Source organism: Oncorhynchus mykiss, chromosome 7 (genome assembly GCF_057628025.1).
Source record: "Oncorhynchus mykiss isolate SJ-2025 chromosome 7, ASM5762802v1, whole genome shotgun sequence".
In the NCBI taxonomy this organism is placed as follows: domain Eukaryota; kingdom Metazoa; phylum Chordata; class Actinopteri; order Salmoniformes; family Salmonidae; genus Oncorhynchus; species Oncorhynchus mykiss.
The window spans coordinates 10,179,246-10,195,000 of record NC_143028.1 but is presented as its reverse complement, the minus strand read 5'-3'; the positions used below and the strand labels follow the sequence as shown (position 1 = coordinate 10,195,000).

The following is a 15,755-nucleotide window of genomic DNA, read 5'->3' as shown; positions in this document are numbered from 1 at the left end:
TAAACAGTATGACCTATACGAACTGTTGGAAGAGGTAAAAAAATATATATAATGGCACTGAGACATGCCCATGAAACGACACATTTTTTAAAAATGTTGTTCGCACTTAAAATAAACTGTTTAGCAGAGGATGGTTTCGATCCATCGACCTCTGGGTTATGGGCCCAGCACGCTCCCGCTGCGCCACTCTGCTTCCATCCACTTCAGAAAAGGCTAGAAATCACAATCCATGGCTTAGGAGTCCAGTGTCTTAGGCCACTGGGATACTGTGTAAACAGTATGACCTATACGAACTGTTGGAAGAGGTAAAAAAATATATATAATGGCACTGAGACATGCCCATGAAACGACACATTTTTTAAAAATGTTGTTCGCACTTAAAATAAACTGTTTAGCAGAGGATGGTTTCGATCCATCGACCTCTGGGTTATGGGCCCAGCACGCTCCCGCTGCGCCACACTGCTTCCATCCACCCCAGATGGGACTTGAACCCACAATCCCTGGCTTAGGAGGCCAGTGCCTTATCCATTAGGCCACTGGGGCACTGTCTACCTTTTGCAAATAGTATGAACTGATAGAAGCAGTAAAAACAATGTGTACTGGATAGCACTGAGACACGCAAATGAAATTTAGCTTTCTAATTTCTGTTTGCGTTTCATTTTTGAAAATAATCTGTTTAGCAGAGGATGGTTTCGATCCATCGACCTCTGGGTTATGGGCCCAGCACGCTCCCGCTCCGCCACTCTGCTCTCAGCCACTTCAGAAAAGACTAGAACTCACAATCCATGGCTTAGGAGTCCAGTGTCTTAGGCCACTGGGATACTGTGTAAACAGTATGACCTATACGAACTGTTGGAAGAGGTAAAAAAAATATATATAATGGCACTGAGACATGCCCATGAAACGACACATTTTTTAAAAATGTTGTTCGCACTTAAAATAAACTGTTTAGCAGAGGATGGTTTCGATCCATCGACCTCTGGGTTATGGGCCCAGCACGCTCCCGCTGCGCCACTCTGCTTCCATCCACTTCAGAAAAGGCTAGAACTCACAATCCATGGCTTAGGAGTCCAGTGTCTTAGGCCACTGGGATACTGTGTAAACAGTATGACCTATACGAACTGTTGGAAGAGGTAAAAAAATATATATAATGGCACTGAGACATGCCCATGAAACGACACATTTAAAAAAAATGTTGTTCGCACTTAAAATAAACTGTTTAGCAGAGGATGGTTTCGATCCATCGACCTCTGGGTTATGGGCCCAGCACGCTCCCGCTGCGCCACTCTGCTTCCATCCACTTCAGAAAAGGCTAGAACTCACAATCCATGGCTTAGGAGTCCAGTGTCTTAGGCCACTGGGATACTGTGTAAACAGTATGACCTATACGAACTGTTGGAAGAGGTAAAAAATATATATAATGGCACTGAGACATGCCCATGAAACGACACATTTTTTAAAAATGTTGTTCGCACTTAAAATAAACTGTTTAGCAGAGGATGGTTTCGATCCATCGACCTCTGGGTTATGGGCCCAGCACGCTCCCGCTGCGCCACTCTGCTTCCATCCACCCCAGATGGGACTTGAACACACAATCAATCCCTGGCTTAGGAGGCCAGTGCCTTATCCATTAGGCCACTGGGGCACTGTCTACCTTTTGCAAATAGTATGAACTGATAGAAGCAGTAAAAACAATGTGTACTGGATAGCACTGAGACACGCAAATGAAATTTAGCTTTCTAATTTCTGTTTGCGTTTCATTTTTGAAAATAATCTGTTTAGCAGAGGATGGTTTCGATCCATCGACCTCTGGGTTATGGGCCCAGCACGCTCCCGCTGCGCCACTCTGCTTCCATCCACTTCAGAAAAGGCTAGAACTCACAATCCATGGCTTAGGAGTCCAGTGTCTTAGGCCACTGGGATACTGTGTAAACAGTATGACCTATACGAACTGTTGGAAGAGGTAAAAAAATATATATAATGGCACTGACACATGCCCATGAAACGACACATTTTTTAAAAATGTTGTTCGCACTTAAAATAAACTGTTTAGCAGAGGATGGTTTCGATCCATCGACCTCTGGGTTATGGGCCCAGCACGCTCCCGCTGCGCCACTCTGCTTCCATCCACTTCAGAAAAGGCTAGAACTCACAATCCATGGCTTAGGAGTCCAGTGTCTTAGGCCACTGGGATACTGTGTAAACAGTATGACCTATACGAACTGTTGGAAGAGGTAAAAAAATATATATAATGGCACTGAGACATGCCCATGAAACGACACATTTAAAAAAAATGTTGTTCGCACTTAAAATAAACTGTTTAGCAGAGGATGGTTTCGATCCATCGACCTCTGGGTTATGGGCCCAGCACGCTCCCGCTGCGCCACTCTGCTTCCATCCACTTCAGAAAAGGCTAGAACTCACAATCCATGGCTTAGGAGTCCAGTGTCTTAGGCCACTGGGATACTGTGTAAACAGTATGACCTATACGAACTGTTGGAAGAGGTAAAAAATATATATAATGGCACTGAGACATGCCCATGAAACGACACATTTTTTAAAAATGTTGTTCGCACTTAAAATAAACTGTTTAGCAGAGGATGGTTTCGAGCCATCGACCTTCTGGGTTATGTGCCCAGCACGCTCCCGCTGCGCCACTCTGCTTCCATCCACCCCAGATGGGACTTGAACCCACAATTGCTGGCTTAGGAGGCCAGTGCCTTATCCATTAGGCCACTGGGGCACTGTCTACCTTTTGCAAATAGTATGAACTGATAGAAGCAGTAAAAACAATGTGTACTGGATAGCACTGAGACACGCAAATGAAATTTAGCTTTCTAATTTCTTTTTGCGTTTCATTTTTGAAAATAATCTGTTTAGCAGAGGTTGGTTTCGATCCATCGACCTCTGGGTTATGGGCCCAGCACGCTCCCGCTGCGCCACTCTGCTCTCAGCCACTTCAGAAAAGACTAGAACTCACAATCCATGGCTTAGGAGTCCAGTGTCTTAGGCCACTGGGATACTGTGTAAACAGTATGACCTATACGAACTGTTGGAAGAGGTAAAAAAATATATATAATGGCACTGAGACATGCCCATGAAACGACACATTTTTTAAAAATGTTGTTCGCACTTAAAATAAACTGTTTAGCAGAGGATGGTTTCGATCCATCGACCTCTGGGTTATGGGCCCAGCACGTTCCCGCTGCGCCACTCTGCGCCACTCTGCTTCCATCCACTTCAGAAAAGGCTAGAACTCACAATCCATGGCTTAGGAGTCCAGTGTCTTAGGCCACTGGGATACTGTGTAAACAGTATGACCTATACGAACTGTTGGAAGAGGTAAAAAAATATATATAATGGCACTGAGACATGCCCATGAAACGACACATTTTTTAAAAATGTTGTTCGCACTTAAAATAAACTGTTTAGCAGAGGATGGTTTCGATCCATCGATCTCTGGGTTATGGGCCCAGCACGCTCCCGCTGCGCCACTCTGCTTCCATCCACTTCAGAAAAGGCTAGAACTCACAATCCATGGCTTAGGAGTCCAGTGTCTTAGGCCACTGGGATACTGTGTAAACAGTATGACCTATACGAACTGTTGGAAGAGGTAAAAAAATATATATAATGGCACTGAGACATGCCCATGAAACGACACATTTTTTAAAAATGTTGTTTCACTTAAAATAAACTGTTTAGCAGAGGATGGTTTCGATCCATCGACCTCTGGGTTATGGGCCCAGCACGCTCCCGCTGCACCACTCTGCTTCCATCCACTTCAGAAAAGACTAGAACTCACAATCCATGGCTTAGGAGTCCAGTGTCTTAGGCCACTGGGATACTGTGTAAACAGTATGACCTATACGAACTGTTGGAAGACGTAAAAAAATATATATAATGGCACTGAGACATGCCCATGAAACGACACATTTTTTAAAAATGTTGTTCGCACTTAAAATAAACTGTTTAGCAGAGGATGGTTTCGATCCATCGACCTCTGGGTTATGGGCCCAGCACGCTCCCGCTGCGCCACTCTGCTTCCATCCACCCCAGATGGGACTTGAACCCACAATTGCTGGCTTAGGAGGCCAGTGCCTTATCCATTAGGCCACTGGGGCACTGTCTACCTTTTGCAAATAGTATGAACTGATAGAAGCAGTAAAAACAATGTGTACTGGATAGCACTGAGACACGCAAATGAAATTTAGCTTTCTAATTTCTGTTTGCGTTTCATTTTTGAAAATAATCTGTTTAGCAGAGGTTGGTTTCGATCCATCGACCTCTGGGTTATGGGCCCAGCACGCTCCCGCTGCGCCACTCTGCTCTCAGCCACTTCAGAAAAGACTAGAACTCACAATCCATGGCTTAGGAGTCCAGTGTCTTAGGCCACTGGGATACTGTGTAAACAGTATGACCTATACGAACTGTTGGAAGAGGTAAAAAAAAATATATAATGGCACTGAGACATGCCCATGAAACGACACATTTTTTAAAAATGTTGTTCGCACTTAAAATAAACTGTTTAGCAGAGGATGGTTTCGATCCATCGACCTTTGGGTTATAGGCCCAGCACGCTCCCGCTGCGCCACTCTGCTTCCATCCACTTCAGAAAATGCTAGAACTCACAATCCATGGCTTAGGAGTCCAGTGTCTTAGGCCACTGGGATACTGTGTAAACAGTATGACCTATACGAACTGTTGGAAGAGGTAAAAAAATATATATAATGGCACTGAGACATGCCCATGAAACGACACATTTTTTAAAAATGTTGTTCGCACTTAAAATAAACTGTTTAGCAGAGGATGGTTTCGATCCATCGACCTCTGGGTTATGGGCCCAGCACGCTCCCGCTGCGCCACTCTGCTTCCATCCACTTCAGAAAAGGTTAGAACTCACAATCCATGGCTTAGGAGTCCAGTGTCTTAGGCCACTGGGATACTGTGTAAACAGTATGACCTATACGAACTGTTGGAAGAGGTAAAAAAATATATATAATGGCACTGAGACATGCCCATAAAACGACACATTTTTTAAAAATGTTGTTCGCACTTAAAATAAACTGTTTAGCAGAGGATGGTTTCGATCCATCGACCTCTGGGTTATGGGCCCAGCACGCTCCCGCTGCACCACTCTGCTTCCATCCACTTCAGAAAAGACTAGAACTCACAATCCATGGCTTAGGAGTCCAGTGTCTTAGGCCACTGGGATACTGTGTAAACAGTATGACCTATACGAACTGTTGGAAGAGGTAAAAAAATATATATAATGGCACTGAGACATGCCCATGAAACGACACATTTTTTAAAAATGTTGTTCGCACTTAAAATAAACTGTTTAGCAGAGGATGGTTTCGATCCATCGACCTCTGGGTTATGGGCCCAGCACGCTCCCGCTGCGCCACTCTGCTTCCATCCACTTCAGAAAAGGTTAGAACTCACAATCCATGGCTTAGGAGTCCAGTGTCTTAGGCCACTGGGATACTGTGTAAACAGTATGACCTATACGAACTGTTGGAAGAGGTAAAAAAATATATATAATGGCACTGAGACATGCCCATAAAACGACACATTTTTTAAAAATGTTGTTCGCACTTAAAATAAACTGTTTAGCAGAGGATGGTTTCGATCCATCGACCTCTGGGTTATGGGCCAAGCACGCTCCCGCTGCGCCACTCTGCTTCCATCCACTTCAGAAAAGGCTAGAACTCACAATCCATGGCTTAGGAGTCCAGTGTCTTAGGCCACTGGGATACTGTGTAAACAGTATGACCTATACGAACTGTTGGAAGAGGTAAAAAAATATATATAATGGCACTGAGACATGCCCATGAAACGACACATTTTTTAAAAATGTTGTTCGCACTTAAAATAAACTGTTTAGCAGAGGATGGTTTCGATCCATCGACCTCTGGGTTATGGGCCCAGCACGCTCCCGCTGCGCCACTCTGCTTCCATCCACTTCAGAAAAGGCTAGAACTCACAATCCATGGCTTAGGAGTCCAGTGTCTTAGGCCACTGGGATACTGTGTAAACAGTATGACCTATACGAACTGTTGGAAGAGGTAAAAAAATATATATAATGGCACTGAGACATGCCCATGAAACGACACATTTTTTAAAAATGTTGTTCGCACTTAAAATAAACTGTTTAGCAGAGGATGGTTTCGATCCATCGACCTCTGGGTTATGGGCCCAGCACGCTCCCGCTGCACCACTCTGCTTCCATCCACTTCAGAAAAGACTAGAACTCACAATCCATGGCTTAGGAGTCCAGTGTCTTAGGCCACTGGGATACTGTGTAAACAGTATGACCTATACGAACTGTTGGAAGAGGTAAAAAAATATATATAATGGCACTGAGACATGCCCATGAAACGACACATTTTTTAAAAATGTTGTTCGCACTTAAAATAAACTGTTTAGCAGAGGATGGTTTCGATCCATCGACCTCTGGGTTATGGGCCCAGCACGCTCCCGCTGCGCCACTCTGCTTCCATCCACTTCAGAAAAGGCTAGAACTCACAATCCATGGCTTAGGAGTCCAGTGTCTTAGGCCACTGGGATACTGTGTAAACAGTATGACCTATACGAACTGTTGGAAGAGGTAAAAAAATATATATAATGGCACTGAGACATGCCCATAAAACGACACATTTTTTAAAAATGTTGTTCGCACTTAAAATAAACTGTTTAGCAGAGGATGGTTTCGATCCATCGACCTCTGGGTTATGGGCCCAGCACGCTCCCGCTGCGCCACTCTGCTTCCATCCACTTCAGAAAAGGCTAGAACTCACAATCCATGGCTTAGGAGTCCAGTGTCTTAGGCCACTGGGATACTGTGTAAACAGTATGACCTATACGAACTGTTGGAAGAGGTAAAAAAATATATATAATGGCACTGAGACATGCCCATGAAACGACACATTTTTTAAAAATGTTGTTCGCACTTAAAATAAACTGTTTAGCAGAGGATGGTTTCGATCCATCGACCTCTGGGTTATGGGCCCAGCACGCTCCCGCTGCACCACTCTGCTTCCATCCACTTCAGAAAAGACTAGAACTCACAATCCATGGCTTAGGAGTCCAGTGTCTTAGGCCACTGGGATACTGTGTAAACAGTATGACCTATACGAACTGTTGGAAGAGGTAAAAAAATATATATAATGGCACTGAGACATGCCCATGAAACGACACATTTTTTAAAAATGTTGTTCGCACTTAAAATAAACTGTTTAGCAGAGGATGGTTTCGATCCATCGACCTCTGGGTTATGGGCCCAGCACGCTCCCGCTGCGCCACTCTGCTTCCATCCACCGCAGATGGGACTTGAACACACAATCAATCCCTGGCTTAGGAGGCCAGTGCCTTATCCATTAGGCCACTGGGGCACTGTCTACCTTTTGCAAATAGTATGAACTGATAGAAGCAGTAAAAACAATGTGTACTGGATAGCACTGAGACACGCAAATGAAATTTAGCTTTCTAATTTCTGTTTGCGTTTCATTTTTGAAAATAATCTGTTTAGCAGAGGATGGTTTCGATCCATCGACCTCTGGGTTATGGGCCCAGCACGCTCCCGCTGCGCCACTCTGCTTCCATCCACTTCAGAAAAGGCTAGAACTCACAATCCATGGCTTAGGAGTCCAGTGTCTTAGGCCACTGGGATACTGTGTAAACAGTATGACCTATACGAACTGTTGGAAGAGGTAAAAAAATATATATAATGGCACTGAGACATGCCCATAAAACGACACATTTTTTAAAAATGTTGTTCGCACTTAAAATAAACTGTTTAGCAGAGGATGGTTTCGATCCATCGACCTCTGGGTTATGGGCCCAGCACGCTCCCGCTGCGCCACTCTGCTTCCATCCACTTCAGAAAAGGCTAGAACTCACAATCCATGGCTTAGGAGTCCAGTGTCTTAGGCCACTGGGATACTGTGTAAACAGTATGACCTATACGAACTGTTGGAAGAGGTAAAAAAATATATATAATGGCACTGAGACATGCCCATGAAACGACACATTTAAAAAAAATGTTGTTCGCACTTAAAATAAACTGTTTAGCAGAGGATGGTTTCGATCCATCGACCTCTGGGTTATGGGCCCAGCACGCTCCCGCTGCGCCACTCTGCTTCCATCCACTTCAGAAAAGGCTAGAACTCACAATCCATGGCTTAGGAGTCCAGTGTCTTAGGCCACTGGGATACTGTGTAAACAGTATGACCTATACGAACTGTTGGAAGAGGTAAAAAATATATATAATGGCACTGAGACATGCCCATGAAACGACACATTTTTTAAAAATGTTGTTCGCACTTAAAATAAACTGTTTAGCAGAGGATGGTTTCGAGCCATCGACCTTCTGGGTTATGTGCCCAGCACGCTCCCGCTGCGCCACTCTGCTTCCATCCACCCCAGATGGGACTTGAACCCACAATTGCTGGCTTAGGAGGCCAGTGCCTTATCCATTAGGCCACTGGGGCACTGTCTACCTTTTGCAAATAGTATGAACTGATAGAAGCAGTAAAAACAATGTGTACTGGATAGCACTGAGACACGCAAATGAAATTTAGCTTTCTAATTTCTTTTTGCGTTTCATTTTTGAAAATAATCTGTTTAGCAGAGGTTGGTTTCGATCCATCGACCTCTGGGTTATGGGCCCAGCACGCTCCCGCTGCGCCACTCTGCTCTCAGCCACTTCAGAAAAGACTAGAACTCACAATCCATGGCTTAGGAGTCCAGTGTCTTAGGCCACTGGGATACTGTGTAAACAGTATGACCTATACGAACTGTTGGAAGAGGTAAAAAAATATATATAATGGCACTGAGACATGCCCATGAAACGACACATTTTTTAAAAATGTTGTTCGCACTTAAAATAAACTGTTTAGCAGAGGATGGTTTCGATCCATCGACCTCTGGGTTATGGGCCCAGCACGTTCCCGCTGCGCCACTCTGCGCCACTCTGCTTCCATCCACTTCAGAAAAGGCTAGAACTCACAATCCATGGCTTAGGAGTCCAGTGTCTTAGGCCACTGGGATACTGTGTAAACAGTATGACCTATACGAACTGTTGGAAGAGGTAAAAAAATATATATAATGGCACTGAGACATGCCCATGAAACGACACATTTTTTAAAAATGTTGTTCGCACTTAAAATAAACTGTTTAGCAGAGGATGGTTTCGATCCATCGATCTCTGGGTTATGGGCCCAGCACGCTCCCGCTGCGCCACTCTGCTTCCATCCACTTCAGAAAAGGCTAGAACTCACAATCCATGGCTTAGGAGTCCAGTGTCTTAGGCCACTGGGATACTGTGTAAACAGTATGACCTATACGAACTGTTGGAAGAGGTAAAAAAATATATATAATGGCACTGAGACATGCCCATGAAACGACACATTTTTTAAAAATGTTGTTTCACTTAAAATAAACTGTTTAGCAGAGGATGGTTTCGATCCATCGACCTCTGGGTTATGGGCCCAGCACGCTCCCGCTGCACCACTCTGCTTCCATCCACTTCAGAAAAGACTAGAACTCACAATCCATGGCTTAGGAGTCCAGTGTCTTAGGCCACTGGGATACTGTGTAAACAGTATGACCTATACGAACTGTTGGAAGACGTAAAAAAATATATATAATGGCACTGAGACATGCCCATGAAACGACACATTTTTTAAAAATGTTGTTCGCACTTAAAATAAACTGTTTAGCAGAGGATGGTTTCGATCCATCGACCTCTGGGTTATGGGCCCAGCACGCTCCCGCTGCGCCACTCTGCTTCCATCCACCCCAGATGGGACTTGAACCCACAATTGCTGGCTTAGGAGGCCAGTGCCTTATCCATTAGGCCACTGGGGCACTGTCTACCTTTTGCAAATAGTATGAACTGATAGAAGCAGTAAAAACAATGTGTACTGGATAGCACTGAGACACGCAAATGAAATTTAGCTTTCTAATTTCTGTTTGCGTTTCATTTTTGAAAATAATCTGTTTAGCAGAGGTTGGTTTCGATCCATCGACCTCTGGGTTATGGGCCCAGCACGCTCCCGCTGCGCCACTCTGCTCTCAGCCACTTCAGAAAAGACTAGAACTCACAATCCATGGCTTAGGAGTCCAGTGTCTTAGGCCACTGGGATACTGTGTAAACAGTATGACCTATACGAACTGTTGGAAGAGGTAAAAAAAAATATATAATGGCACTGAGACATGCCCATGAAACGACACATTTTTTAAAAATGTTGTTCGCACTTAAAATAAACTGTTTAGCAGAGGATGGTTTCGATCCATCGACCTTTGGGTTATAGGCCCAGCACGCTCCCGCTGCGCCACTCTGCTTCCATCCACTTCAGAAAATGCTAGAACTCACAATCCATGGCTTAGGAGTCCAGTGTCTTAGGCCACTGGGATACTGTGTAAACAGTATGACCTATACGAACTGTTGGAAGAGGTAAAAAAATATATATAATGGCACTGAGACATGCCCATGAAACGACACATTTTTTAAAAATGTTGTTCGCACTTAAAATAAACTGTTTAGCAGAGGATGGTTTCGATCCATCGACCTCTGGGTTATGGGCCCAGCACGCTCCCGCTGCGCCACTCTGCTTCCATCCACTTCAGAAAAGACTAGAACTCACAATCCATGGCTTAGGAGTCCAGTGTCTTAGGCCACTGGGATACTGTGTAAACAGTATGACCTATACGAACTGTTGGAAGAGGTAAAAAAATATATATAATGGCACTGAGACATGCCCATGAAACGACACATTTTTTAAAAATGTTGTTCGCACTTAAAATAAACTGTTTAGCAGAGGATGGTTTCGATCCATCGACCTCTGGGTTATGGGCCCAGCACGCTCCCGCTGCGCCACTCTGCTTCCATCCACTTCAGAAAAGGCTAGAACTCACAATCCATGGCTTAGGAGTCCAGTGTCTTAGGCCACTGGGATACTGTGTAAACAGTATGACCTATACGAACTGTTGGAAGAGGTAAAAAAATATATATAATGGCACTGAGACATGCCCACGAAACGACACATTTTTTAAAAATGTTGTTCGCACTTAAAATAAACTGTTTAGCAGAGGATGGTTTCGATCCATCGACCTCTGGGTTATGGGCCCAGCACGCTCCCGCTGCGCCACTCTGCTTCCATCCACTTCAGAAAAGACTAGAACTCACAATCCATGGCTTAGGAGTCCAGTGTCTTAGGCCACTGGGATACTGTGTAAACAGTATGACCTATACGAACTGTTGGAAGAGGTAAAAAAATATATATAATGGCACTGAGACATGCCCATGAAACGACACATTTTTAAAAAATGTTGTTCGCACTTAAAATAAACTGTTTAGCAGAGGATGGTTTCGATCCATCGACCTCTGGGTTATGGGCCCAGCACGCTCCCGCTGCGCCACTCTGCTTCCATCCACTTCAGAAAAGGCTAGAACTCACAATCCATGGCTTAGGAGTCCAGTGTCTTAGGCCACTGGGATACTGTGTAAACAGTATGACCTATACGAACTGTTGGAAGAGGTAAAAAAAAATATATAATGGCACTGAGACATGCCCATGAAACGACACATTTTTTAAAAATGTTGTTCGCACTTAAAATAAACTGTTTAGCAGAGGATGGTTTCGATCCATCGACCTCTGGGTTATGGGCCCAGCACGCTCCCGCTGCGCCACTCTGCTTCCATCCACTTCAGAAAAGGCTAGAACTCACAATCCATGGCTTAGGAGTCCAGTGTCTTAGGCCACTGGGATACTGTGTAAACAGTATGACCTATACGAACTGTTTGAAGAGGTAAAAAAATATATATAATGGCACTGAGACATGCCCATGAAACGACACATTTTTTAAAAATGTTGTTCGCACTTAAAATAAACTGTTTAGCAGAGGATGGTTTCGATCCATCGACCTCTGGGTTATGGGCCCAGCACGCTCCCGCTGCACCACTCTGCTTCCATCCACTTCAGAAAAGACTAGAACTCACAATCCATGGCTTAGGAGTCCAGTGTCTTAGGCCACTGGGATACTGTGTAAACAGTATGACCTATACGAACTGTTGGAAGAGGTAAAAAAATATATATAATGGCACTGAGACATGCCCATGAAACGACACATTTTTTAAAAATGTTGTTCGCACTTAAAATAAACTGTTTAGCAGAGGATGGTTTCGATCCATCGACCTCTGGGTTATGGGCCCAGCACGCTCCCGCTGCGCCACTCTGCTTCCATCCACTTCAGAAAAGGCTAGAACTCACAATCCATGGCTTAGGAGTCCAGTGTCTTAGGCCACTGGGATACTGTGTAAACAGTATGACCTATACGAACTGTTGGAAGAGGTAAAAAAATATATATAATGGCACTGAGACATGCCCATGAAACGACACATTTTTTAAAAATGTTGTTCGCACTTAAAATAAACTGTTTAGCAGAGGATGGTTTCGATCCATCGACCTCTGGGTTATGGGCCCAGCACGCTCCCGCTGCGCCACTCTGCTTCCATCCACTTCAGAAAAGGCTAGAACTCACAATCCATGGCTTAGGAGTCCAGTGTCTTAGGCCACTGGGATACTGTGTAAACAGTATGACCTATACGAACTGTTGGAAGAGGTAAAAAAAATATATATAATGGCACTGAGACATGCCCATGAAACGACACATTTTTTAAAAATGTTGTTCGCACTTAAAATAAACTGTTTAGCAGAGGATGGTTTCGATCCATCGACCTCTGGGTTATGGGCCCAGCACGCTCCCGCTGCGCCACTCTGCTTCCATCCACTTCAGAAAAGGCTAGAACTCACAATCCATGGCTTAGGAGTCCAGTGTCTTAGGCCACTGGGATACTGTGTAAACAGTATGACCTATACGAACTGTTGGAAGAGGTAAAAAAATATATATAATGGCACTGAGACATGCCCATGAAACGACACATTTTTTAAAAATGTTGTTCGCACTTAAAATAAACTGTTTAGCAGAGGATGGTTTCGATCCATCGACCTCTGGGTTATGGGCCCAGCACGCTCCCGCTGCGCCACTCTGCTTCCATCCACTTCAGAAAAGGCTAGAACTCACAATCCATGGCTTAGGAGTCCAGTGTCTTAGGCCACTGGGATACTGTGTAAACAGTATGACCTATACGAACTGTTGGAAGAGGTAAAAAAATATATATAATGGCACTGAGACATGCCCATGAAACGACACATTTTTTAAAAATGTTGTTCGCACTTAAAATAAACTGTTTAGCAGAGGATGGTTTCGATCCATCGACCTCTGGGTTATGGGCCCAGCACGCTCCCGCTGCGCCACTCTGCTTCCATCCACTTCAGAAAAGGCTAGAACTCACAATCCATGGCTTAGGAGTCCAGTGTCTTAGGCCACTGGGATACTGTGTAAACAGTATGACCTATACGAACTGTTGGAAGAGGTAAAAAAAAATATATAATGGCACTGAGACATGCCCATGAAACGACACATTTTTTAAAAATGTTGTTCGCACTTAAAATAAACTGTTTAGCAGAGGATGGTTTCGATCCATCGACCTCTGGGTTATGGGCCCAGCACGCTCCCGCTGCGCCACTCTGCTTCCATCCACTTCAGAAAAGGCTAGAACTCACAATCCATGGCTTAGGAGTCCAGTGTCTTAGGCCACTGGGATACTGTGTAAACAGTATGACCTATACGAACTGTTTGAAGAGGTAAAAAAATATATATAATGGCACTGAGACATGCCCATGAAACGACACATTTTTTAAAAATGTTGTTCGCACTTAAAATAAACTGTTTAGCAGAGGATGGTTTCGATCCATCGACCTCTGGGTTATGGGCCCAGCACGCTCCCGCTGCGCCACTCTGCTTCCATCCACTTCAGAAAAGGCTAGAACTCACAATCCATGGCTTAGGAGTCCAGTGTCTTAGGCCACTGGGATACTGTGTAAACAGTATGACCTATACGAACTGTTGGAAGAGGTAAAAAAATATATATAATGGCACTGAGACATGCCCATGAAACGACACATTTTTTAAAAATGTTGTTCGCACTTAAAATAAACTGTTTAGCAGAGGATGGTTTCGATCCATCGACCTCTGGGTTATGGGCCCAGCACGCTCCCGCTGCGCCACTCTGCTTCCATCCACTTCAGAAAAGGCTAGAACTCACAATCCATGGCTTAGGAGTCCAGTGTCTTAGGCCACTGGGATACTGTGTAAACAGTATGACCTATACGAACTGTTGGAAGAGGTAAAAAAAAATATATAATGGCACTGAGACATGCCCATGAAACGACACATTTTTTAAAAATGTTGTTCGCACTTAAAATAAACTGTTTAGCAGAGGATGGTTTCGATCCATCGACCTCTGGGTTATGGGCCCAGCACGCTCCCGCTGCACCACTCTGCTTCCATCCACTTCAGAAAAGACTAGAACTCACAATCCATGGCTTAGGAGTCCAGTGTCTTAGGCCACTGGGATACTGTGTAAACAGTATGACCTATACGAACTGTTGGAAGAGGTAAAAAAAATATATATAATGGCACTGAGACATGCCCATGAAACGACACATTTTTTAAAAATGTTGTTCGCACTTAAAATAAACTGTTTAGCAGAGGATGGTTTCGATCCATCGACCTCTGGGTTATGGGCCCAGCACGCTCCCGCTGCGCCACTCTGCTTCCATCCACTTCAGAAAAGGCTAGAACTCACAATCCATGGCTTAGGAGTCCAGTGTCTTAGGCCACTGGGATACTGTGTAAACAGTATGACCTATACGAACTGTTGGAAGAGGTAAAAAAAAATATATAATGGCACTGAGACATGCCCATGAAACGACACATTTTTTAAAAATGTTGTTCGCACTTAAAATAAACTGTTTAGCAGAGGATGGTTTCGATCCATCGACCTCTGGGTTATGGGCCCAGCACGCTCCCGCTGCGCCACTCTGCTTCCATCCACTTCAGAAAAGGCTAGAACTCACAATCCATGGCTTAGGAGTCCAGTGTCTTAGGCCACTGGGATACTGTGTAAACAGTATGACCTATACGAACTGTTGGAAGAGGTAAAAAAAATATATATAATGGCACTGAGACATGCCCATGAAACGACACATTTTTTAAAAATGTTGTTCGCACTTAAAATAAACTGTTTAGCAGAGGATGGTTTCGATCCATCGACCTCTGGGTTATGGGCCCAGCACGCTCCCGCTGCGCCACTCTGCTTCCATCCACTTCAGAAAAGGCTAGAACTCACAATCCATGGCTTAGGAGTCCAGTGTCTTAGGCCACTGGGATACTGTGTAAACAGTATGACCTATACGAACTGTTGGAAGAGGTAAAAAAATATATATAATGGCACTGAGACATGCCCATGAAACGACACATTTTTTAAAAATGTTGTTCGAACTTAAAATAAACTGTTTAGCAGAGGATGGTTTCGATCCATCGACCTCTGGGTTATGGGCCCAGCACGCTCCCGCTGCGCCACTCTGCTTCCATCCACTTCAGAAAAGGCTAGAACTCACAATCCATGGCTTAGGAGTCCAGTGTCTTAGGCCACTGGGATACTGTGTAAACAGTATGACCTATACGAACTGTTGGAAGAGGTAAAAAAAATATATATAATGGCACTGAGACATGCCCATGAAACGACACATTTTTTAAAAATGTTGTTCGCACTTAAAATAAACTGTTTAGCAGAGGATGGTTTCGATCCATCGACCTCTGGGTTATGGGCCCAGCACGCTCCCGCT

General features: G+C 44.3%; 5 non-coding genes across 5 annotated transcripts; all 5 read right to left on the bottom strand.

Annotated features, from left to right (window-relative positions):
• Positions 1 to 470: 470 nt before the first annotated feature.
• Positions 471 to 543, bottom strand: trnar-ccu (transfer RNA arginine (anticodon CCU)). The gene has a single exon. It is a non-coding gene; the product is annotated as a tRNA-Arg (tRNA).
• A 2,127-nt stretch (positions 544 to 2,670) lies between these two features.
• Positions 2,671 to 2,743, bottom strand: trnar-ccu (transfer RNA arginine (anticodon CCU)). The gene has a single exon. It is a non-coding gene; the product is annotated as a tRNA-Arg (tRNA).
• Positions 2,744 to 4,048: 1,305 nt separating this feature from the next.
• trnar-ccu (transfer RNA arginine (anticodon CCU)) lies at positions 4,049 to 4,121 on the bottom strand. The gene has a single exon. It is a non-coding gene; the product is annotated as a tRNA-Arg (tRNA).
• Positions 4,122 to 8,416: 4,295 nt separating this feature from the next.
• trnar-ccu (transfer RNA arginine (anticodon CCU)) lies at positions 8,417 to 8,489 on the bottom strand. The gene has a single exon. It is a non-coding gene; the product is annotated as a tRNA-Arg (tRNA).
• Positions 8,490 to 9,794: 1,305 nt separating this feature from the next.
• trnar-ccu (transfer RNA arginine (anticodon CCU)) lies at positions 9,795 to 9,867 on the bottom strand. The gene has a single exon. It is a non-coding gene; the product is annotated as a tRNA-Arg (tRNA).
• Between the last annotated feature and the right edge of the window lie 5,888 nt (positions 9,868 to 15,755).